Below are 27,874 nucleotides of genomic sequence, written 5' to 3' on the forward strand. Positions count from 1 at the left end.
CATAGTTGCTCTTACTTTTAAAGATTCAACCCAAGTTGATCTTTAAGTGAAGTAACTTCAAAGTTACTTCAAGAACTACAAGTAAAGAGTTTATACAACTATGAACTTTAATTCTTTGAAACAAATATGTAGAACATAACTAGAGAGATTATGTTCTTGATGTTCTTGTTAAATACAAGATATAAATGAAGAATCAAAACTAGAAAGTTTGATCTTGTAACTTAGTAAATAAAGACAAGTAAGTAAGTAAATAATAACTTAGTAATCTACAAGTAATTAAACTACAACAAGATTAAGTAACAAACAACAAAAGATGATGATGATTAATGTTTATGAAATCAGTTTTTACCAACAAAGAAAAGAAGAAAAGAAGTTGTTTCAAACACTTACAAGTATGAGAGAAAAAGAGAAGAAAGTTTGAGGGAATATGCAAGTAATGTGTGTGTGTTTTGAGAGAAGACTTCAAGTGAGTTGTGAATGAAAAATGGAAACCAAAACACCACTAAATGTGGCCAAGAAACTCGGCATTCTGCAGCAAAAAAGGGGTAGAGGTTTGTTTGATGGGTACTTGCAAGTAAAGAGGTTAAAAGTTGGTTAAAAGGGTTGTTTACATGGGGATAATGAGCAAACTAGATTCCTTTAAGCAAGTAACTAGTTAGTTTATGTTTAAATGATACTTACAAGTATGCAAGAGTGGGCTTAATGTCCATTAAAAGAAGTAGGGTGGGCTTGTGAGTCTTATTCAAGAGTCCATTACACTAATTAAAGCCCAAGTTGCAAATAATCCAAATAGGTCCAACTTAAGCCCAAGTAATTAACTAACCATCTTAGTTAATTAAAATGATTAATAAAATTAATCATGAATGTAAATAATACCTTAAAATATTATTCGTGCAAGTTCCGGGTGTCACAAAGACGTTTCGGGCATTTAAAGTTCAAGTACGGGCAATTAAAGCAACATGTAAATGTAATAACATACATTCGTTTAATCAAGCGTATTAATAATAATAATTATTAATAAATAACGTTGGAAAAACCAGGGTCGTTACAAAAGTCCTTACAAGCACATATCGAGTGACTTTTATTTAGATTGAGACATACAAAAAGTATTTAGATTGAGACATACAAAAAGGTCCCAAAAGTAAAAAAAAAATTACCTTAGTACCAACAAAGGGATCCTATTTAAATTTTATTTTTCTTAAGGACTAACAAAAATGGTCCCATTATTATGTTAGTACTCAAATAAGAGTCCTATTATTTAAAAAAAAATTCTACATTATTACCAATAAAAAGGTTCCTAATGTAACGATATACTAGTTTAGTACCAAGAAAAAAGGTCCTCAAAAGTAAAACATCCTACAATAGTATTAAAAAATAGGTCCTAATATGCACAAACGTTACTTTAATACCACATAAAGGGTCTCCATCATATTATATCAAGTTTATTATAACCTAATTATAAGTCCTAACAAGTCACTTTAGTTTCGGTTCCGGTTTCGGATATTCAGACCCGGTTCAGACATTCGGGTCCAGTTCAGTAAATTAGGGTCCAATTTGGTTATTTGGGTTCGGTTCGGATATTCTAGTCAGGTACGGATATTCATGTCAGGTTCGCATACTCAGATCCGAATTTTATTTGATATAATTATCAATACCCAATTAATAACTAATAACTTATATTAATTACAAATATAAAATAAACCAAACCATAATTAAATTTCAATAAATTATTTTCATAACATTAGAAACACTAAACATAAATAATTGATAAATAATCCAACATATAAAGACTTCAATTAACATTTGACAACAATGTAAAATTAACGACAAGCAACACTTAAAGTCTTGGGTCCGCATCTATCTTCAACAATCCTCACGTACCATCTACAAATAAACCATCCATATATAAACATACAGGTGCACGTTATAAAAATTAATCTTAAATCCTAAATATTACAAGTGTAACAAGGACATACCGAGATAAACGTACAAGGCAAAGCAATAGCCGCACCAATAGCACCATATCAAATAAACCATATGGCCTAAGCAATTGCTCTTCATTATTGTCTGCACTTGAAAAAACGTACACAATGAAATTAACGATGTAAATATAAATGTAAATAATAGAGGTCAAATGGACACCTGAATATGTAGTAATATTTTTTCGAAGAGATCCTCACATGAATCTGTAGAAGTCGTCAGCTTTGGAGAATATCATCCTGAACCAATGAAACAATTGTAAAGAAAAACATTATGGTACCAATTGACAAACATATGTATCAACTTGATTTAACAGATATAATACTCATTGGTAGTTGCCTAATAAAACGAATGTTGGACCAATCTTGACATAAAGTAATAGTTAGAGATTTATTTTATGAAATTATATCTCAAATGGATTTGAGGAGGTGGAACATGTGAACGGATAACAAGTGGGCTAGTCGTCATTGTTTTCAATTTTGCTTCTTCCTTGACTTTTCTACTTTATTCTAGACTTAACTATCCTAGATGATTCTAGACTTGGTTATCCTAGATTATTCTAGACTAGACTTGATTAACTTAATGGATAAGGTTAATCAACTATAAATAGGGATGTAATAAGGAGATTGGAATAAGAGTTTTTCTATAATTGGAGAAGGATTTCCAATAAGTTCTTGTTCTTAAATTTTACTATTCTGTCTTATAATCTGGAACCAAATTTCTTCAATTGGTATCAGAGCTGAGTTACAAAAGGGATCGTGTTGTTGATCAAAAGGACTAGATCAATCACCAGATTCTAAGACAGAAAAATACGAGCGTCGATCGAAGACCAGATTCATGGGGGATATTATCAATACCTCGGATGCAATATAGGATACCAGTCATCTTACGTTCCAGTGCCCTATCCTAACTGCGACCAATTATCCCATCTGGTCGCTTAGGATCAAAGCGATTTTTAAGGCACATGGAATCTGGGAATCAATTGAACCTGGAACTGATGTCGATCAGAAAAAGGATAATGCTGCAATCGCTTATCTGTATCAGTCTTTACCTGAAGACTTGATTCTTCAAGTTGTAGATTGCACCCATGCAAAGGAAATCTGGGATGCAATCAAGACCCGTCACCTTGGAGTTGAACGAGTAATGGAGGCTAGGCTTCAAACTCTTAAAGCTGAATTTGAAGCAGCAAGGATGAAAGATAACGAAAAAATTGATGATTTTGCAGCAAAACTTTCTGGAATTGCCTCAAAATCAGCTGCACTTGGAACCGTCATTGAGGAAACCACGTTGGTGAGAAAAATATTAACTGCCATACCAGAAAAATTCTTAAATATGACAGCCACTATCGAACAACCGGTTGATCTCAAAACGGTGAAATTCCAGGAAGTTGTGGGTAGGCTAAAAGCTTACGAAGAACGAACCAGTCTAAAGACTACAAATAACAGCCATGACCAACTTCTGTTGTCCTATGAAGGATGGGACTCAAGAAAGAAAAGGGAAAACAACTTTGATCGAGGTCGAGGGAATGGCCAAGACACCCGGGGTAGGGGCCGAGGTCGTGGACAGTTTGGTGGTCGAGGAAGGGGTTCAGGCCGCGAACAAAACTTTTTTGCTGGTAGACAAACAACTTAAAACTTAACTAAAGATCGATCCAAGCTGCAGTGTTTTCGATGTGATGCATTTGGACACTTCTCATCCGATTGTCCAACACGAAAGAAAGGAGAACAAGCAAATTTGACTCAAGCTAGATCAACCGAACTACCAGTGGCTAATGATGACAGACCTGCACTATTGATGTCCGTAGCCAATCAAAGAAGCGAGAAGGAAGTAATTCATCTAAGTGAAAAGAAGGTTTTTCCAGCAAAGTATGAGTCACATGATGGTGGAGAAAACATGTGGTACTTAGATACTGGAGCAACAAACCACATGACAGGAAACAAAGGACTGTTTTCAAAACTTGATACGGATATTGGTAGTACAGTGAGATTTGGGGATAACTCGTATGTGGATATAGAAGGAAGAGGATCTATTCTTTTAACATGTAAGAATGGTGAACAACGTTTGTTGACCGACATACTTTATATCCCATACTTAAAGACTAACATATTTAGTCTTGGGCAAGCTGAAGAAGGGGGTTGTGTAATCTTGATCAAACATGGTTTCTTATATATGTTTGAGGTAGATGGATCGCTGCTAATGAAGGTTCAAAGGTCCCCTAATCGGTTGTATAAAATTAATCTCGAGGTTGGGACACCAATCTGTTTACATGCCAAGATTGATGATCCAGCATGGTTGTGGCATGCCCGTCTCGGTCATGTGAACTTTGATACAATAAAGCGGCTAGGGACCAACAATCTAGTGGATGAAGTGCCGGTTATTGATCACCCTACACAGATGTGTGAAGCATGTTTAGCAGGGAAACATTCACGACAAAGTTTTCCTGTCCAGACGACTTTTAGAGCCCAAAATCCACTGGAACATGTTTATGCAGACCTGTGCGGACCCATATCCCCTGCCACCCAAGCGGGAAACAAGTACGTTATGCTGATTGTTGATGATCACAGCAGGTTTATGTGGTCTTTCATGTTAAAAACCGAAGGAGAGGCATTTGAGCAATTCAAGAAATTCAAGGCGATTGCTGAAAATCAATATGGAAGGAAAATAAAGGTCCTTAGAACTGATCGGGGAGGAGAATTTACATCCAACGAGTTCAATCAATATTGTGATTATGCTGGAATCACAAGACAGTTGACTGCACCTTACACGCCAAAGCAGAATGGTATCGTTGAAAGGCGAAATCGAACAGTGATGAGCACAACAAGGAGTATTCTTAAAGCAATGGATATGCCACAAAGTTTCTGGGCTGAAGCAGTACGTCACTCGGTTTATATTCTAAACAGGTTGCCCACAAAGATTCTGAAAAATCAAACACCATATGAGGTTTTAAAAGGAAGAAGACCAAATCTTGATCATTTACGAGTGTTTGGATGTGTTGGATATGTGAAAGTACCTTCAGATCAAGTAAAAAAACTTGATGACAGAAGTATTCCTATGGTTTATTTAGAAACTGAACCAGGAACTAAGGCACATCGTATGTATGATCCCGAGAAGATGAAAATAGTAATCAGTCGAGATGTGGAATTTGATGAAGCACGCAAATGGGATTGGCATTCCGGAGTAGAATACAATCAAGAACCTAATCACAAAGGAGAATTCGTGATACATATAAACCCCGGTGAAGTTTTCTCGGCTGATCAAAATTCCGAAAATGGGCCTACTGAACCAGGCAGCCCAAGTAGCTCATATAGCCCACAAAGCAGCAACTCCTCAAGTCAAGGAAGATCGACCAATGAGGAAAGCATAACCCATTCTGATGTTAGCAGTCCTGAAACAACAGTAAAACAACGAGGACCTATGTTGTCTCGTCTCCCGACAGATACAGTCAATGAGTCAGATCCATCTATGGCAGAAGAGGAGACATATGATGATACACCACCTCGAGGTTGGAAAAATCAAAGTGATGTATATGATCTTCTTCTTACTGAAGGAGAACCAACAAATTTCAGGGAAGCTACAAGATATAAAGAATGGCAGCAAGCTATGGAAGGTGAAATAGCTTCCATTGAAAGGAATAATACTTGGGAGTTAATGGATCTACCCCAAGGACACCGACCTATTGGACTAAAATGGGTATACAAAATTAAAAGGGATGCAAAAGGAAATGTCACACGACATAAAGCACGGCTAGTTGCCAAAGGCTACATCCAGACACATGGTGTAGACTTTGACGAGGTATTCGCACCCGTAGCTAGACTTGAGACTGTTAGACTTATTCTAGCTTTGGCAGCCCAAAGAGGGTGGGATGTTCATCACCTAGATGTTAAAACAGCATTTCTACATGGTGACCTCAAGGAAGAAGTCTTCGTATCTCAACCGGAAGGTTTTGTGATAAAGGGGAAGGAACAAAAGGTGTACAGACTGTCAAAGGCTCTCTATGGCTTGAAGCAAGCTCCACGTGCTTGGAATACAAAATTAGATGGAGTTCTAAAGGAATATGGATTTCAAAGGTGTAAGCTTGAACAAGCTGTATACACAAAAAGAACACAAGAAGGATTACTTTTGGTAGGAATTTATGTTGATGATTTGATTGTAACAGGTAATAACCCGGAGAAAATTAAACAATTCAAAAGGCAAATGGAAGATAAATTCGAGATGAGTGATCTGGGTTTACTTTCTTACTATCTCGGACTCGAAGTAATACAAGGCATAGATGGAATAAAAATTCATCAATCAATATATGCTAAAAGAATCCTAGAGGAAGCAGGAATGTGGGAGTGCAATTCCACTAAATATCCAATGGGACCAGGTCTGAAGTTGATGAAAGATGATGGCAGCAAATGTGTTGATGCAACTGAATACCGAAAAACAATTGGATGCCTTCGGTATTTAATTCATACACGGCCGGATCTTGCATACTCGGTGGGATATGCAAGTAGGTATATGCAAACTCCTAAAATTACTCATCTTCAAGCTGTTAAGCAAATTCTCAGGTACTTGAAAGGTACAGTAGACCTGGGTATTCACTATCGAAGGAATGGTAGCAATAACCTACTTGGATTTAGTGACAGCTTCTCGGTGGACCCAGATGATGGAAAGGGTACTACTGGATTAGTGTTCTACTTTGATGATGGACTTATTGCTTGGAATTCACAAAAACAACAAACAGTGGCCTTATCATCCTGCGAAGCAGAATTTATGGCTGCTACTGCAGCAGCTTGTCAAGCAATATGGTTAAGGGGAATCTTAGCTGAAATAACTGGAAGAAAAGAAGAACAAGTCGTGATCAAAGTTGATAATAAGTCAGCAATATCATTGATGAAAAATCCGGTATTTCATGGAAGAAGTAAGCATATCGACACACGGTATCATTTCATACGAGAATGTGTTGAAATGGAGAAGATTAAAGTTGAACACATCAGTGGGGATCAGCAACGGGCTGATATTCTTACAAAAGCATTGCCGAAGTTAAAGTTTGCTGAAATGAGAGAGATTCTTGGGGTTCAAAGGATTGAAGACTCAAAGAAATAAATGATGACTCAAGGTCAAGATTGGGGGGTGATTGTTGGACCAATCTTGACATAAAGTAATAGTTAGAGGTTTATTTTGTGAAATTATATCTCAAATGGATTTGAGGAGGTGGAACATGTGAACGGATAACAAGTGGGCTAGCCGTCATTGTTTTCAATTTTGCTTCTTCCTTGACTTTTCTATTTTATTCTAGACTTGACTATCCTAGATGATTCTAGACTTGGTTATCCTAGATTATTCTAGACTAGACTTGATTAACTTAATGGATAAGGTTAATCAACTATAAATAGGGATGTAATAAGGAGATTGGAATAAGAGTTTTTCTATAATTGGAGAAGGATTTCCAATAAGTTCTTGTTCTTAAATTTTACTATTCTGTCTTATAATCTGGAACCAAATTTCTTCAACGAAATCCTTTATTATGTAAGCACTTGTGTACAGAACCATCAATTACTACAACAATTTGAGTGGATCAAAATTAGTTAGACGATAGTTCTTTATGGCCCTGGAGCAATTTTAATACTACCTTTTTACTGGTGACAAACAATTTCAATACCTAAATCTGATAGCAGCCATATACTACACTTAAGTGAACATGATTACCTGTACCAGCACCAAGTTCTACCGCGACAATACCATCAAACTCAGATGAAGTGAACATCTTATGCAAAACAAAATCGGAAATAACTAATTCAGCTCTCCATACCTGATAATGGGGAACTATATCAGCCCTAGCAAAGTAACAGGGTAATCAATATAACTATTTATTACCTGCAGACCAACATTTGGAATTGATGAGGTGATATTATGCTGAATAGATATAACCAACTTGTCCATCGTATGCTCTGAAAATTAAACGTTATTTTTAGATATGTCCCTGTTTCGTATTAAACACTGGAAAATTACTCCAGGTTGTATCCATCTTTAGCACTTTTCCCTATGCATAAAAGTAAAAATAGTTCAAACGTGCTAGTTAATTTAGCAGTGAAATTAAGGAAACGGACAAAAAAGTACTCATATAAACAAAAGTAAGGTAAGCACAACTCACTGTTGCGCCTAGGTAAAGCAAGATCACCATCATCATCCACACTAACTTCCTGCTGCTGTTGCTCCTACTTCTGATCTAAAGCTGAGATAAGGATCAGGAAATGTAGGCTCAGCTTGATTAATAACAACTTTGACTCTAAGTTGAATAAATTCGAATTGTGTTTGATTTCAAGTTCGAATAATTTGTCATTGTATGATCTCGATTTTGAAGCTCTATTATTTATTTTGCATACCTTTCTCTTCATAATTTTTAGCATGTCTTCAAGACCTGCCCTTTGAGCACCCAATGTTTCTGCAAAACACAAGTCGATGTTAAACTAAAAAAAATCATGGCGAGTCAACCAAACATCCTTTATGCACCAGATTCTATCAACAAAGTTTAATATTCAAGATTCTAATTATCTTTATTAGATCAAACTTTCTCAAAAACACAAATAACGTGACTTCTCATGGCTCTCATGCAGTATGTATACATGCACTCTCACATAGATATACGAGGGATTCGGGAACAAGTGTTAGCAATGTTAATTAAGAGACAAAGTCTGGGCGCACGATCATAACATACACAAACTATCAACATTTAAATAATTTAGAGTATTATAACTTATAAGTAACATTACCAAGCTCAGGTTCCTACTACAACATCTTCATTGGCATCCAACGACATGATTGCTTAGGTAAGGTTGGAAGCGCATTCATGAAACTTAAGAGAGCCTACTTTATGGTCGAGGAACTCCACACCGTGTTCTTAGAAAAAGATGTTACACAAATTATATTCATGAAGTAACGAGCCTAACGATCATCAAGATTACACAAAAACCAGCTCCACAATTACTTAGTTATTGCATATAGCTATACACCAACATCGCAAATCAGCAAGAATAACTTAAGACACGCGAGTTCATGTACAATAATACAGTTATATTCACAATTAAGCAAATAGGTTATGTTTATCATCTAATAATTGCACATAAAGTCAAGTGTAAGAAATGGACCATTAGAAACTGTAAAAATTTCTATCATGAACGGATTTGTATCCTTGTAGTTAGAAGAAACAGAGGTGGCAATTCCAACCCATTAACTTATAAATGCGTTAGTTTGGGTTATGTCTAATTGTAATGAGTCAAACGTAAATACTAATGAACAAATAGCCTAATAGGATATGGGTAAAATGGATTTAATGTCACCTAAAGTAATGCATAATACACAAAACCCACTAAATAATACAGAGTATATCTCAGAAACAAACAACAATTGGATTGACATGTATATAAACACATCTTATAATTAATCAGATCGTACTGTTGCACATACACATAACTATAAACACATGACATAATTAATTCACATGAGCATCTAATCAACCACCTTATATGCATAATCATAAACCAAATACAAAAACAATTTCAACAACAAGTTTAATTCTTGATCCCAACTACTATTATTTTAACACGAGATGTTCAAATTGAAGATGTGCGAATCTGCATAGAAGATGTGGGAATCTGCATATACGTATGAACAGATAATAATCGAATATCAAATTAAAGATAAATCATTACCGATAAATCAATCTAGTATACTTTTATCTATATCGGATCTCCGAAAAGATTTAAAGATAACAAGAATTGACGATTTCATATATTCAATTTGTAAATTGACAAAACCCTAGAGACGATGACGTTGGTGAAGACGAAGACAATGCCAGTGCAAAGGAGACGGTGACCGACGTACGAAGATGGTGACTACACGGCATAAATGCAGTCGGTGAAGATGAACTAAATTAGGTATAGTAGAAAATGGAATGTTCAAAATTTTAGAGGAAAAGAGAGGGAATTAGCTCGCCATTCTCAAACATTTTGTTTTTGTTTTTAAAGATTTTAAACCTCAAATTTAAAACCAAAACAAAATGCAGTTGGGAGCATATTACAAATATTTACGGAAGTCAATGGTCTCCCGATCCTGTACATATTTATCTGATCCACCCGATTGTAATGGATATGGATGAACCTTAATGGATATGGATACGGATATGGATGAATCTAAATAAATATGGATAAAAAGTTTCATCCATGAATATATATCCATTATATATATATATATATATATATATATATATATATATATATATATATATATATATATATATATATATATATATATATACATACACTTTTACTATTAAAAATGCATTTATTGTTACACATACATTTTTCTTGCAACTAGGGGTGTAAACGAGCCGAGCCGAGCCCGAACTTTGTAGTGTCCGAGCACGACTCGTTTGATTTTAACAAAGCTCGAGGGTAAGTTTCTCTTAATATCGCAATATTGAGGATGTAAGGTCTACTTGACACATTTTTTTGTTGTTACAAAAAACATCTTCATTTTATCATGATATTTGATATTGATATTCATTGACTAAGAGTATTTTTTTAATGTCATTTGATAATAAGTCACGTACACCACCGATTTTTAAAATAAATAATTCATTGATAATTGTAGTTAGTAACAAATATAGCGGAGGATGGTGGTGGGAGGTGGTGGTGGGTGACGGTGGTGGTGGGCAGCGGTGGTGGTGGTGGTGGGTGACGGTAGGGGTTGGTAGTGGTGGTAGTGGGGTGGTGTTGGGTAGGTGGGCGGTGGTGGTGATGGGTGACGATGGTGGTATGTAGTGGTGGTGGTGCTGGATGGTGATGGTTGTGGGTTATGATGGGTAGTTGTGAGTGAGTGGTGATGTTGGTGGTGATGGTGGTGGATGTTGGTGGTGGTAGTGGGTGGTGGTAGTGGTGGGTGGCGGTAATGATGGTTGGTGGTGGGTGATGATCAGTGGCGGTACCAGGATTTTTCTTCACCGGGGGCAAAAAAAAAGTTAAAACCGTAGCAATTTTTTGAGCAAAATATGGAGGTTTTTGGTCAAAAAATGAAGGTTTTTAGGCAAATTATGAAGGCTTTAGGGCAAAATTTGAAGGTTTATAGGCAAAATTTGAAGATTTTAGGGTAAAATTTGGAGATTTTTGGGCAAAATTTGAAGGTTTTGGGACAAAATATTAGGTTTTGGGGCAAAAAAAAAATCCACTGGGGGCAAAGTCGAAAAATCCAAAATTTTTACACTGAAAATTGCAAATCCACTGGGGCGGCTGCCCCCGCTTGTCCCTTCTAAAAAACGCCCCTGGTGGTGATGGTGGTGGTTGGTAGTTTGGTGTTTTGAGTTTCGAAGAAATTCATCAAGTTTATGAATGGTTATAGTTTCACTGACGTCTCTTCATGTATAATTTGTAGTTTGGTGGTGTTCTGGTGTGTATTTGGTGGCCGACCATAGTTATAGTCCGGTTGTATATTTAGTTTAGTTTTAGGGTGTAAATGTGCCGAGCTACTCGGGCTACCAAACCACCACCAAAACACGAGACCATCGCCGAATCACCGTGTAAGAGAACTAAATTTAAATGCAAATGCAAATGATATCAAATTTGAGAACTCGTGTGTATACACAAGTTTAAACGCTAGTATAATATAATATAAGAAGAATTGATGGAATTTTGTATATTGAAAAAAGCTGGTAAATGGGATGTCGTATTTTGAGGTTTCATCGTATTAATCGATTATGTTATTTAAATTAATTATTAGTTACTTATTGTGGACATCGGTAGTGTGAGAGACCACGTGAACGTTCAAATGTGATCAATTAACTATAGTTTTTTTTTTTTTATTAGTCGTTAGTTGTCATTTGGTCTTTAGTTTTCTCAATTCTCTACATTTCTTTAATGCTCTAAAGGATCCATTCACTAGATTTACTAAATATTATATTTAATTATAAATTTTAGTGAATATTATAAATATTGAATAATTTAAATGTGCAACAACTTGCCTCAAAATCAAACCGAGTATAATAATAAAAGTAATTATTATTATTTTTTTTTAAAAATCGGAAATATTGATTCCTTATTTTATTTGATATTTTTTGTAATACAAATGTCGATCTCTAGTTGATATAGAGGTTGTGTTTGGGTGAGCGGTTTATTGGAGTTTATGGAAACTTATAGGAGTTTGAGTTTATAATTTTAATAAGATTCAAGTCAAAAGCTTCGTTTGGTAGACAAAAAAAGTAAAGCTTATGAAAATCATTTTTAGTAGCTTATGAAAAAAATAGAGTTTATGAACTGGAAAATAAGCTTTAGCTACCAGCTTTAAAAATAAGTTACAGCTCTATCTCATTAAGTTGCAACTACTTTCATCAAAATACATCCTCAATCTGAAACTGAAAAGATTTTACTCCCTAAAAAATTGGCGGATGATATTTCCAAAATCAAAAATAATAAATCTACCATAATTGTGCATTATGAACTTGTACAGTACAAATTTATAATGCACTTAAAAAAGATTTCACTCCGTAATAGATTTATTAAGGAGTATTTTTTATGTTGGAAATATAAATGCCCTTAAAAATTAGGCGCCAAGCTTCTATGTTCTTTCTCAAAATTTTTAACACTTCCCTCTTAAATCTCCATAATTAAACTCCCTTTATCAACTAAACTAAAATCATACGATGATTTTGTCACAATCATCGTCACGGTCGAGCAATCTGATTTCATCAACCATGGATTACCCCAAACCCTGGAAAACACTAGAAAGGTAGAAACTGATTGAAAAACAGTAAATTGAATAACCTGATTTCGACAAAATTCAATTACCGGCTGTTTGTTCTCTCACGATTTACTTACAGGTATGAATCTGTTGATTGTTAAACGCCCATATGTTTTGAATGATTCTAATGACTTGTTATGCAGATATTCATGTTTCCATTAAAACTTGGTTTAATTTGTTCTTCGAATTTCTAATTCTGTTTAACGTTTGGTTGTGAAATGGATTTTGGGGTTTTAGTATATGATTGACTTATAGATGGATTTCCGCAACCTGTAAGTTTCAATTCCTTTAAAAAATTGAAGAAATAACTTGTAGAGAATTAGGTTATAAAAACTATAAATACCTTTTCATATCTTAAAATCTCAAAGTAATGAAAAAGGACGTTGAGTAAAGTAATTGTTTATTGTATTGAAAATATAACCATCATAGATCTTCTATTAACTGGCACGCATGCTCTGTTACAGGTTGTTTGACGGGTATACCCGTGGGTTCTTCAAATGAGTATTGTCGGGTCGAATTTTACCCGCAACGGATTTAATATATCCATCACCCCCTACGACCCGTCAGCGGATACAATATTATACCCTTCCCTTAACCACGAGTGAACTTTATTGATTTTATCGGTCCATCAGTTTTACCTTTATGTTATGTGTTATTACGGTTCAACACCTCACATGGTTGCTACATAGACAAATGGTTCATGCTGAATGACTCAACCCAAATGGCTCATGTTTTGTTGTCAACCTTGTGTAAGTGTGTAACAGTTTCTTCACAATGGCTTGGATGTACTTCAATAAAAGTTCGAGGTATTGTTTCAGCTTAACTTTGTGCTTATGTACTATTTTTTTTTTTTTTTTTTTTTGGTTGGGTGTCAAACGCATAATAGATAAAGTTTATTGCAGAATAGCAAGTGGGCAATCTTTAGATGATGTCAAAATGGGTTTGGGTCAAAACTCAAAACACCTTTTAGTGGTATGGCATGGGATGGGTCATGGGTGTTATAGAAAGAATGTTATGCCTATTTGTTCGTTCAGTTTTTAGGATCTGTTACCTTTAAGGTATATTTATATTACTAAGCATGTGGTATGTTACTTTACTAATCACAATTGATCTATATTATAAAGCACAAGTGATAAGAGTCGTGTAATACCGCATCATCAACGGATGTTAAACTTTTAAGTATCATCATTAGGAGTTAACTATTTGGAGCATTTTAGTACTGTTATGATCATACACATCAATTAACAAACATTAGTTTCTACACAATCTCCAACCTATGTATATCAGTACTTACAACTTCTATATAGAATTAAATTTGGTTATTGAGCATTCCATGGAATGTTGATAAACTTGGTCTGACGAATTACATGTAGATATTTGGTGACATTGAAAGACTGTTGTAAAGGTTAGTCACTTTTACAAGCTTGCAAGTATCAGTTAATTCTTTGTGTCACTATGGTTAGCCACTCATTGTGTTACAAGCTTGCAAGTATCAGTTAACTCTTGTGTCGCTATGTTTCGAATTGCGTTGTCTTTAAAATTTAATATATTTATAAGTTATTGACTTTTAAATTTTAACAAAGTTTTGATTTCAATTAAACTTTAAGCATTTGATTGTCACACAATAGACTTTCATTTAATGCAAGTAGGTACCGGTAAAGTGGATGATACATGTAATCTTTGACTATTAGGTTATGATCACCACGTGCATGTTCACGTTAACGTGTTAAAACTAATTAAATTACACCAGTTGAAATATCAACCTTTTAATTTACGAGAAATAGGTATTTTTTATGCCTTTTTTGTTGCAGGTTATAAAACTTTGGATCTGGTACTTTTGTCGTATTAGCGGAATATTTTAAAGTAATAAGGGAATTTGGGTCTGCTAATGTTGGTACCATTTAACATTGAAAGGTAGTACGGGAATAAATGTTTTGATTAAACACGTCATGAAAAGCTGATATGTGTGCCTATCATCTAAACAAGAAAGACCAGATTAGTAACCATTGTTTACAGTTTCAGAAAGGTCAGATTAGTAACGGAGTCATTTTCAAATTTTGATATACAGACGTGCTAGATGGATTTTTATAGTAGTACTGTATTTTTTTTTTCTGATGTATTTAACACACTTCAGTTGGTCGAATGAAAATCTTAATTTTAAGCTTCAACAATTGAGAAAACATCAATAGAAAGCCACCTACATGTATCTATATTTTTATGATGCAATTACAATTACAATGATTCAGCTTCTATATATATTGTATTCATGTATATTATAATATAATCCTTTTGCTTTTGAATTTTTGATAAATTATAGGTATGTTGTACTTCAGCTCCAAATCGAATTATTGCTCACGGAGCATGTGTGTTTTTGTATTTGATATCTAACAAGGCTAATTGTTTGAGAATAATGGCTTTTGTATTTGATATCCAACGTCGAATAAATGACTTTTAATTTTAGATTACATGATATATTCAAACTCTTGCTTTCAGGACAGTAGTGAGGGCCCTTGTTGACCCAGACGGCGTTGTGACTTAAATACGGAACCTGGATAACGTAAGACACAAATAAGTCATTCGTCTTATTAACGTTCCTAAAAACTTACATTGATATGATCTAAATATCAAATGTCTCAATATGTTTAGATATAATAAGACTAGAACAAATAAATGTCTTATTATTTTTTTCTTTTTGCAAAAACATAAAAGTAATATAAATAACTTTTTCACGAACTAGTGAGTACAAATGGGCTCAATTGGACATACATATTTTTACCAAACTTTTAGCATTTAAAAACACCAAAGTCACTTGCATTACATACAACCATTTCTAAACGGGCCAGTATGAACTCACTGTACTTCATCTTCCATATTGCTTTGATACCCTTGATCACCAAGGTTTGTTTTTGTATTTCCTCATAATGATCTAAAATAACAAAATAACAGGAATGCCTAAATCCCATGTCTAATTACCATCATGATTTAACATCCCACACCCCTCTAACTGCTCAAATTTCTTTAAAGTTATAAATTTCCTATGATAGTTTATTTCATAAGACTTTTATATAAAATGTCTTATTAAATTAACACATAATGCGACACTAACTCGTTAAATGTCTTATAAACTACTATTTTATGATTCATAATTAAAGTGTCATATGAAATTATATGATATTTAAGACCCCAAAAACTAAAAGTGTCCTATAAATTGACAATGATACGACATAAGTAGTACATGTTCTATTAGCTAAATATATAATACGACTGGGACAAATAAATCTCCTATGATAGTTTATTTCATATGACTTTTATATAAATTGTCCTATTAAATTAACACATAATGCGACACTAAACCGTTAAGTGTCTTATAAAGTACCATTTTGTGATTCACAATTAAAGTATCCTATGAAATCATATGATAGTTATGACCCCAAAAACTAAAAGTGTCCTAAAAATAGACAATGATACGACATAAGTATTACATGTCCTATTAGCTAAATAAATAATACGACTAGGACAAATAAATGTCCTATGATAGTTTATTTCATATGAATTTTATATAAAGTGTCCTACTAAAAAAACACATAATGCGACACTAAACCGTTAAGTGTCTTATAAAGTACCATTTTATGATTCACAACTAAAGTGTCATATGAAATCATATGATAATTATGACCCCAAAAACTAAAAGTGTCCTATTATATCTACAAAATACGACTCACACAAATAAATGTCTTATAAAGAGTAAGTTTCATATGACCGTCATATCATGTGTCCTATTACTCTACCAAATAATAAGACACACACACACATTTAAATGTCTTATAAAGCCCCTTTATACGATAAACAATTTAAATGTCCTATTATATTATATTAACTATTATGATAATTTGGACCCTAAAAAATCATTCGTCTTAATAACATACATTTATAGGACATATGTACAAAATGTCCTATTATGCTACAATATAATAAAACTCTCGAAAATAAATGGCCTCTAAACGTATATTTCATATGACGTTCATAACCAGTGTCCTATTACATAAACACATAATGAGACACTAACGAATAAAGGTCTTACAAGCTCCTCTATTAGGATCCACTTTCTAAGTGTCCTATGAAAATATTTGATAATAGGACAAAAAAAATAATGTGTCCCACAAAAGAGCTCTTTGGGACCTCACTCTAAAAGAGTATATCATAATGGGACTCTAAATATCGTCTGGTCCTATCTAAGTAGCTTTTACGACCTTATTTTACTAGGTCCCAGAAAAAAAGGTCCTATAAGTGCACTTTTGTTGTAGTGAACGTATCACGAACAATAGGCAACACATGGAGACTAGAACACTTCATGAGGAGCGTGTCGTTCATCATACCGAGTTTCTCGAGTTAACTCAACTTTTTACCCATAACAATTGTTTCTCATTTCTTGAGCTTGATGAAACCATTTATCCAACTCTCATTAGGGAATTCTATGCTAATCTTGATGTTTCCAACCCTGATCAAGTGGCATTTCGACTTTTCAATACACCTTACACTTGGTCCCTTGAACAATTCAGAACCGTTATGGCAATTTCTTCGAATGGGCGATCCTTCTATACTCCTTCAACCGATCTAAGATCACTTAATCCTACGTTTCCATTGCAACCCATCTTAGATCTCATCACAACTCCGGGAGTACAACGAAACCTCAACCAACGGCTTCGCATTCAAGATGACGACATCCGCCACGATCTTCAACTTATTCTTAATGTCATTTCGAACAATGTCTATTATCGGGAACCTACCGCTACTCACATCTCCGGAACCGAAGTCGTTGTCATGTGGTCACTTCTCACTCATGAACCGATAAATCTTGCCTATCTCACTACTCAAAGAATGGGTTACCTTCGAGAACTAGGAACTCGTCCACTCCCATATTCAAATCATCTTAATCGGCTTTTCTGATTTATTAACGCCATCAACGCTTCTCATATCCCTCAACCCGTGTCAACAATTCCTATTACTTATTGGGAGGCTCATCAAGTGATCCACTACAAGAAATATGAATATATAAGACCCCCATAAGTGTCCTAAAATGTGTTGTTTTAGGCCCTTTCACTTGAAAGGACGCACCGAAATGGCGTCTCCTATAAGACGGTTGTATAAAGTGAAAAGGGTCCTAAAACTCATATATGATTATAAGACCTTTATTTGAGTCATATAAACAACATCGAAAGGGTCCTTATAGAGTGACATATTATGACACTTTATAATATTTTGAGACGCACAAAAAGGTCTTTAAAACACTATATATGACACTAAATTTGTATTGTAGACCATATTAGGACCTAAAAAAGTGTTCTAATATAAAGATAACTTATGTTAGTACCAATAAAAGTGTCCTAAAATAAATATAAACTTTTAAGTACCAAAAAAGGGCTGTATTATAAAAATATAGTATGTTAGTACCAAGAAAAAAGAGTCATAATATAAAGGTAACTTACATTAGTACCAACAAAAGGGTCGTAAAATATCGATGTACTACTTACGACCACAAAAAAGGGCCTCAATACAACTATATGTTAATCTAGTACCACAAAAAGCGTCCTAACAGGTCATAAGAAATATGTATATGTATATATATATATATATATATATATATATATATATATATATATATATATATATATATATATATATATATATATATATATAGAAATGAATTTGGAAATCAAATTAATTACAAATTGCATTAAATATCAAAAAGGATTTAATACATAATATTGTTGAAAATGTCACTAAACATAGGTAACTTAAACAATATAATATCCAACATAACATTAAGGTAACAATTGTCGATTAATGAAAAGCATCAAAGTCATGAAGCATAAGTCCAAGGTCTTCATTAAATCTTCTCAATCGAAAGGCACTACCTACAAACAAATCATTCATGTATAAGCATAAACTAAATTGAGTACAGCATAGCGCACATATTCTAAAGTCCGGTTGAGTACATTTTATGAGATAAACTAAATTGCAAGATTATTGTAGTCAAATCAAACTATCAATACACACAGAATTAACTTAAATTTAAAAAGTAATCAACATCTACCATGACTAATGAAGAGATAAAATTTGTAACTACTAATAGTCAACATAACGAGGTCCGGTCCGCGTGTTGCGGCGGGGATAACACAAAAACACAGCAACAAACAAAAGGGGCACTAAAAGGAGGAGCATGTTGGACAATAATAAAAAAAAAATTAACAAATATAAAACATAACTAAACCAACACTTTTTAATCCATTAACATAGCCTATCTACAAATCCATACCTTCGATTTGTAAGCAAACACCAGCAGCGCATAGCAACTTGTCGGTTGCTTCAAAAAGCAACAACTGTTGACCCACAAAACCATCAGTAGCAATCTTCATTCAATCGAAGAGACTATAACTTCATAAGGAGAAAAGGGTTAAAACAAACGATTATAGATGTAAATCGTTATAAATTGAATAAAGTTGTATACCTTCAGGCCAGCACAAATTCATCCGCTGAAGAGCCAAGAACATCCGCCGCTGTTATAATTATTAGCATATGCATTAGCAAACTATAAAAAAAAAATATAATCGAAGGAGTTTCGTCTCGATTGAGTGAAGCAGCCTGAGTAAAGAAACACGTGTCATTTAATACATATGCATATATAAGTTATTAACTAATTCATTTGAGTGGCTACAAAATATAAAATTTTTCTTATAATGACAATGTAAATGTAAATGTAAATACATAGCATTTGAAATCAACTAAGTTTACGTACCTCCCCGATGAATTGCACAGTTGTGATTTGCACTGTTGTGAATTTGTCGTCTATTTTATACGTTCCTTTGAAGAGTTGGGCGATGAAAAGAACATATTAGTTTAACATATTGTTGAATATGACTACTATTGTTTGTTCCTTGATAGACCATAAAAATAGATCTATCAGAAAGTTCAGCCGCAAGAAAAATACAACATCAATTATCTATTTCAGTACCAGACTGGTAAACATCTATAATGCAATTAATTAGCAAGTTATATTACAGGAAAAACAAAGGTAGTTATAATGGTTTGAATCAAGAATATTAAGCTCATAAAGCAAAGGTAGTTATGTTGTAGAGAGTCAGGGTAATATTGCAGTGTGTTGTCGCGAATAGAACAATTCAAGAGGTTTATAATGGTCAATTACCAAATCGCAAATAATCTGGGAAACAACATTTAAAGTAAGACTAATGTACATAATTACAAAACATCCAAATGAAAGAATGACTTTTGGTTAACTTTTGTCGATGATGACAATAGGTATGGATGTTTTCCGTTAAAGGGGGTAGATTTAATAGAATTTAGAATGGGTCATATTGGTTAGTTATTAAGTTATCAAAATTCAGAATGCATTATGGGGGATTTTTAACCTGATGTGTTTTTACATTTTGTTTGTTTTGACACGTCGTAAACCAAATTGCTCTCGTACAAAATGTAAGTTAAAGACACATAATTTAGGGTATTGAGGGTTTGTTACCTGATTGAATGGTTTCAGTGATTATTGATGAAACTGCATCCAGAGTTGGTACATCGAGGATGTTGTCGATGTTAAACGCTGAGTAGCCTCTTCTTCATAAACCCGAACAACGCCAAATATACAATAATTTACACATGAAACGCGCTGACAGACTTTCAAGTTACGGGAAATAGAAGAAACCTGAAACATAGGGTAACATTTCAATAACAACCAACAAACAAACAACAAAATCAGAAGTTAAATTCTCTCTTACTCCTTCACACGTAACAACTTCAAAAACAATGCATCTAAAATAAAAGAGGGTAACGAAATTAAAAAAAAAAATCAGAATAAAAAGAAGAGAACGAAATTTTTGAGATGTGCGGACTTCTAATGAAGCAAGAGGTCACGGGTTCGATTCCCTTCAAGGCAAATACCTTGGGGCTAGCTCCATTTAGTGACTGATTGACTAGAGGATGCTTTACCTGGTAGCGGTGGAGGCCTGGCTTGCCGTTTACCCGGGGTTTACCAACTAGAGGGGAACCATTATGGCTCTTCGCTAGGGGGGTTCCTCGTAAAAAAAAAGAAAAGAATATTCTTTATGATTATTAATCAAAGTTGCAAGTCAGTTTGAACCTATATCTGACACTTACATCGACATGTTTCATAATAAATAAGCTGGTGTCATGGCCTCTTAAATAGAGAAGATTGGTCATTAACTTAGCACTTGAAGTTTTTGTTAATATATAAAAGACAAACCAAATGTCAATGTGATTTCAAGTATTTGTGCTATACTTTCAGCTGACAATCAATTTTGGTAACTTTGGTTTGTAGTTAATTTAACTGAAAAAAGAGTTGGGTGAATAAAGTATGTTTTAGTCATAAATTTCACATTCAGCATCGAACTGTGGCATTGGATTTCGATAGTTTGCTTCCATAGGAAATCATAAATCTCTAAATAATGCTCCATCACTTTTGAATTTCTCTTAATGTTTTCTAAGCGGGGGAATGCAAACAAAAATGAATAAAGCATCCTAAATCTTCTAGTCCGTGGTTATGCAAAGTAGCATGTTGTCATTTGCAACCATTAAATATTTGCCTAATGCTAGTACTGGTAGAGGTAAAAAAAAATGATAATTATAATTAAAGAGGACGTATCAATATCTAAATTTGGACATAGCTTTAAAAGTTATAATCCCAATATCGTTAGTGCGAACAGTAGCAGGTATGTGTGCAGTAGCAACAACTTATCTTGTCACATAGTCAATGCCTACGAATGCAAATATGAGTAATCAACAACAAAAGTATGGCATACAAATTAATGGACAACAACATTACCTTTGGAAACAGATGAATTGAAACTTGTGGATGAAATATGTATGCACATGTGGGTCGATTCAGGTAACTGGGCAGCAAATTCAGATGGAAGAAGATGATCGATAGGCGGTGGTAATAGCCATATGATTACGATATCTTAACATGTTTCTAACATCCATTTGCCTCGAGGATACAAAAGACATATCAGCAGCACAATCACTTTCTCTAATACACTCGAAGTAGACGTTCTTATTTTGAGTCGAACTCTTTAGGCGTTGTCTACTCGCCATTAGACTAAAGTTGTGTAAGACAATATACTGGTACAAATTTAACCCAAAGTGTAACAACGTTAACAAATAAAAAACACATGATATAACAATATTAGACAGTTGGAAGTTGGCTATGTATGACAACACACATGACACTCGCACTTTTAACAATAGTGATAAACGAATATATTATATATAAGGCAAAAAAAAATTATATTTCATGCGTTAATGCGACAACTTCACATTAACAACGGCTTATAAATAGCAACAGCTTATACTGTACGATGGTGTAACATCCCGTTTTTCCCGTACGTATTGAAAGGTACATACTTAATCATTTGTACGTCTATAATTCGTTAGCTTATGCGTAAATGTATGAATATAAGTGTAGATAGATATATATGTATACTTGATAATGTGTGCATATGTAAGTCTATATGTGGGGTTTGATAAGCGTTTAGTCTTGTTAGACTGTTGTGGAAGACTAGGTGAATATAGGATGCGGGTTTGGAGTGTACAAGTTGAATAAAGTAGAAATTTGGTTAAGTTGGTCGAAGAGTCCAGTTCCAGCCTTAGGCCGCGCCGCGACAATCTGGTCCGCGCCGCGGCGAAGCAAGCAAACCAGGAACAGAAGTTGAGTTAAAGAGGGTTAATTTTCCCGTTGTATGTCGCGCTGCGACAAATGGGCCGCGCCGCGACAGTCCTGCTGGACAGAATCCAGTTTTAGCTCAATTTAAATGACTTTAAGGGGTAAATTGGTAATTTGGAGTATAAATCTGATGGGAGCATTAAATCCCAACCACTCATCCATTTCATTTAATTTCTTTTATCTTTTCTTTCATTTTCTCTCCCAAAAAACTCAACACCCATTTAGATTAAAAGTGAGATTTGAGAAGGAAGGATTGAGGGTTAATCTTTGGAGCAAGAATTAAAGTTGTTCCCTGTATCTCTAGCTACGCGTTGATAGTCTCGGTAAGTTCTAACTCTAAGTTTTGAGTTTTAATTGGTTAATGGCTAGGGTTTTGGTTACTAGAGACTTGTTTGACCCATTTGAGGGTAAAATGGGCGAATTTGGGTTATGTTGTTGTAATGAAACCCTAATAGCCACAAGCTAGGTTTTGGTTTAATGAAAATAGGATTTGTAAGTGTTAATGGTGTTGTCAAGCATTGAACACTTGTAAAATGTTGTTGAAATGGTAAATAGGTCATGTTTGACAAGTTTGGTAGTGTAAGAGTTAAAATGGGTCAAAAAGAGTAATGTTGACCTAGTTTGGGTGAATTGGATATGAATTACCCAAAGTTGGTGCTAGTTGAAGTTACTAGACTTTAATTCACTAGCTTTAGTGATTAAAGTCGAGTCTTGGCCATTAAAGGGGCGGTTGTGGTGTGTTTGAGTCATTTAATGCGAATTGGGTCATTAAATGCTCAAGTAGGTGTAATGTGGTTAATTCCACTAGTTGTGTAATTGAATGTGTACTTATGTATTAGGTACTTTGCTTTGAAGCTCGGAAGTGCATAATCATCACCGAAGTGCTAAGGTGAGTGGAATAATTATATGCGTGCATATATGATGTATTTATTTGTGTAGTTGAGTTATGAAGTGTCGATGTGTTAAGACACCACTTCTCACGTGGCGAGTGAAGTGTCGAAGTGTTAAGACACCACTCGGGAGTGAAGCATCGATGTGTTAAGATCCCACTTCGAAAGATGTAACGAGTGAAGTGTCGATGTGCTAAGACACCACTCGGGGTGAAGTGTCGAAGTGTTAAGGCACCACCCGGGGTGAAGTATCGAGGTGTTAAGATGCCACCGTGGGGTTAGTGTATGAGGTGTTAAGTGCACTAATGGTTGTTATGAACTCCAACGGTCTTTAAACACCGTTCCCTCGTTCGATTGGTTAACCATGGTTGTGTGTGGATTGTAGCATATTATATTGTTTAAACTATATGCTATTGTTATGCTAGCTCATTTGGTGGAAGGTTTGGTAATATACTTGGGATAGTATGATTATTTATATTGCTAGCATGTATGTGGTAAATGTGTAAGTGATTGCAAGTAAGTAGGTTGTATATGTAAACGTATAATTGTTGCACTCACTAAGCATTAGCTTACCCCTCTCGTTGTTTATCTTTTTAGATGCAGGTGTGGACAAGGGCAAGGGGGTTATTGGGAACTAGGTGTCCTTGTTGATGTTATGATGAAGCTTTTGGAAGTTGACCTACGTTTTGGGTAGTTTAGTCCCAAACCATGCTCAAGGGGTCGTTTGGATTATAAACTATCATTTGTAGTTGGTCAAACTTGTATCACATTCGTTAATGGCCTTCGTGCATTTTTGTAAACACTAAACTTGTTGTATGTTTTAACGAAACGTGTGGAATGGTTTACATATTTAATTGGCGCGTAAATGTGTATTATTTAAAAAAAAATTATTTATCGTATGGAATACGGGTTGGGTTGTTTCAAGTGGTATCAGAGCATGGTCTAAGGGATTTAGGTGACTTAAGATAGGTGCCTAGACTTAGACTTTATTGTGTATGCGCTTTTATGCGGGACTTGTAGGACTTTGGGTCTAATCGGGATTTGTTAGTGCTTTGGTTATGTGAACTAACCTCGTGCTAATTGATTTGTGTTGTGTTTAGCAATCATCAAGCGAGATGGATGTTGTACTAGCAAGTTAATGCGACGTGCTCGCGTAACAATGATTAGCTACCATTGTTACGAGTGCAAATCGTGTCAAACAAGTAATGTACGATGATTGTTGAGTAAGATGGAGTAGTGTGGGGTATACGTATAAGGATACGTGTTATGTCCTTTTGTTTCGTTTCATTGTTTAAATCTTTTCCATTTTATAGAATGAAGATGAGAAACGGACACGACACCGAAAATGGGGGCACTAGTGAGGACCCCGAATTCACGGCTAAAGTCGAGGCCATCTTTAAACGTCAAAAGGAGGAATATCTTGAGGAGATTAAGAAGATGTTTCTAGACTCGATTGACGAGCAATTAGTCAATGTAGTCAAAGAGCAAGTCAAGGCCGTTCTTCATGATGATAATATGGGAAGACGCGACTTTTTCTTTAAGAATTTCAAAGATGCTCAACCACCTATTTTTGAGGGCGAAAGAGACCCGTTAAAGAGTGCCCGGTGGATCTCCGATATGGAGGGGGCCTTTCGAACTTGTGATTGCCCGATTGATAAAAAGACAAGGTATGGTTGTAGCATGCTAAGAGGTGATGCAAAGCTATGGTGGGATGCCAAAATCCAAGTTTATGGCGAGGAACAATGCATGGATTTTACTTGGGATGAGTTCAAAACGGAGTTCTTCCAAGAGTACCGAACTTTGGCCTATCTTACTAGGCTTAAGGACGAGTTGTGTTCCTTGAGGCAAGGGTCGATGGATTTGAATACTCTTAAATTCGTTTACTTGTCAAAAACTCAATTTTGCCCCGAGTATGTCGGGAATGATAAGATGTTGAAGGAAGACTTTTACCGAATCTTGAATGACAATTATCAAGAAAAGATTAGTGTGAACGTGGTGAAGAGTTTTGATGAGTTGTTTGATATGGCCAAAGGGTTCGAGTCGCTCATCTTGAGAAAGAGTGGCTTTACCTTCGATAAAAAGAAGTTTGAAGCTATTAGTCATTCGAACTTTTCTAACAAGAAGTACAAGAAGGGCTCTGAGAGTGTTGGTAGTGTTAAGAAGGGTGCTTCTGGTGATTTTACTTATGCTTGCTACAATTGTGGGCAAAGGGGGCACATGGCTCGTGAGTGCCCAAAACAATCATCCACAACCAAGCTCACTTGTTTTAATTGCGGTAAAGAAGGGCATAAGAAGCCGGAGTGTCCCGACTTGCGGGGTGATCATGTTAGGAGGTTAGAGAAGGCGGCGGGCACGGCTAAGGGGCGGAATTATTTGATGACCAACGATGAGGCCAGGCATTCCAATGAAGTTGTCTCAGGTACTTTCATGGTTAATTCTAATCCGGCAAAGATATTATTTGATAGCGGTGCTAATTTGTCTTTTGTATCGCCTCGATTTGTGCCTAAGTTTAACAAACCGCTAGCTAAGTTAAGTCATCCGGTAGAAGTTGAAATAGCGGATGGTAAGACGGTGCTAGGGGTTGATGTGTGTAAAGATTGTAATGTTGTGTTTGGTACCGAAACGTTTAAAATCAACCTCATTCCGATGATTTTGGGTGAGTTTGATATTGTTGTTGGCATGGATTGGCTCGATTGTTATAGAGCTGATATTACATGCCATGATAAGTTCATTCGTGTGAGAACCCCAAGTGGGGGAGAGTTGATTATTTATGGTGATAAACGAAGAAGACTCGTACCATTATGCACTTATGCACGTGCACGACGTTTTCTCAAGAGTGGTGGTGTATGTTATCTCGCTCATGTAGTTGATACTCGTGATGAGCCACCACCCATTCGTAAAATTCCGGTGGTTAATGAGTTTGAAGACGTTTTTCCGGATGAGTTACCGGGTGTTCCGGCGGAAAGACAAGTTGAATTTCGCATTGAGTTGGTTCCGGGAGCTACTCCCATCGCTAAAACTCCTTATCGTTTAGCGCCGACGAAAATGTAAGAATTGTTAAATCAAACCCAAGAGTTGCTTGAAAATGGTTTCATTCGACCGAGCTCCTTGCCATGGGGTGCTCCGGTCTTGTTTGTGAAAAAGAAAGATGGAAGTATGCGGATGTGCATCGATTATCGGGAGTTGAACAAAGTGACGATCAAGAATCGCTATCCATTATCTAGGATTGACGATTTGTTTGACCAACTCCAAGGTGCAACGTATTTTTCTAAGATTGACTTACGGTCCAGCTATCATCAAGTGCGGGTCCGTGAGGAAGACATAGAGAAAATGGCTTTTCGAACGCGTTATGGGCATTTTGAGTTTGTAGTTATGCCTTTTGGTCTTACGAATGCACCGGCGGCATTCATGGATCTAATGAACCGAGTGTGCCAACCTATGTTGGACAAGTCGGTAATTGTGTTCATCGACGACATACTTGTTTATTCTAAGAGTATGAAGGAACATGAGCACCATTTGCGTGAAGTGTTGAAGACATTGCGGAAGGAGAAGTTGTATGCAAAATTCTCCAAATGTGAATTTTGGCTGAGGGAAGTTCAATTCCTTGGCCATATTGTGAATCGAGAAGGAATTCAAGTGGACCCGTGGAAGATAGAAACGGTGAAGAGTTGAGGACAACCGACTACGCCTACGGAAATCTGAAGCTTTCTTGGATTGGCCGGTTATTATCGTCGGTTCATCCAAGACTTTTCTAAGATTGCTTCTCCTTTGACTAAATTGACGAGGAAGAACGTAAGGTTCAATTGGGAGAACGAGCAAGAAATCGCTTTTCAATTGTTAAAAGAGAAATTGTGTCAAGCTCCGGTGTTAGTGTTGCCGGAAGGGGTAGAAGACATGACGGTTTATTGTGATGCTTCTTTAAATGGGCTCGGGTGTGTTTTGATGCAAAGAGGTAAAGTCATCGCTTACGCCTCTCGACAATTAAAGGAACACGAAAAGAGATACCCGGCTCACGATCTTGAATTGGCGGCGGTGGTTCATGCGTTGAAAATTTGGCGCCACTACTTGTATGGTGTCAAGTGTACGATTTATTCGGACCATAAGAGTTTGAAACATCTCTTTACTCAACGAGATTTAAATTATCGTCAACGTAGGTGGATGGATGTGGTAAAGGATTATGATTGTGAGATACTTTACCATCCGGGAAAGGCGAACGTGGTCGCGGATGCGTTGAGTCGAAAGAGTCAACATCCAACGATACGAGTAGGATCGTTACGCATGATTATTACTAACGATTTCCTTGTAAGGCTTGGTGAGATTCAAATAGAAATGTATGTTCACAACAAGCATGAAGAGCGGATTGTGGGGCAAACGGAGTTCATTACTATGAGCTCGCGTGGTTTGTTGTCGTTTCAAGGAAGAGTGTAGGTACCTAAGATGGGTGGTAACCGACAAGTGCTACTAGATGAAGCACATAAGTCAA

General features: G+C 35.5%; 1 long non-coding RNA gene across 1 annotated transcript; it reads right to left on the bottom strand.

Moving 5' to 3' along the window:
- Positions 1 to 2,160: 2,160 nt before the first annotated feature.
- Positions 2,161 to 7,955, bottom strand: LOC139886371 (uncharacterized). Its single transcript, XR_011772412.1, has 3 exons — positions 7,840 to 7,955; positions 7,672 to 7,774; positions 2,161 to 2,219 (listed from the first exon to the last, which is right to left on the bottom strand). It is a non-coding gene; the product is annotated as an uncharacterized lncRNA (long non-coding RNA).
- Positions 7,956 to 27,874: the final 19,919 nt, after the last annotated feature.

The sequence above is a fragment of the Rutidosis leptorrhynchoides genome, chromosome 1 (assembly GCF_046630445.1).
Source record: "Rutidosis leptorrhynchoides isolate AG116_Rl617_1_P2 chromosome 1, CSIRO_AGI_Rlap_v1, whole genome shotgun sequence".
In the NCBI taxonomy this organism is placed as follows: domain Eukaryota; kingdom Viridiplantae; phylum Streptophyta; class Magnoliopsida; order Asterales; family Asteraceae; genus Rutidosis; species Rutidosis leptorrhynchoides.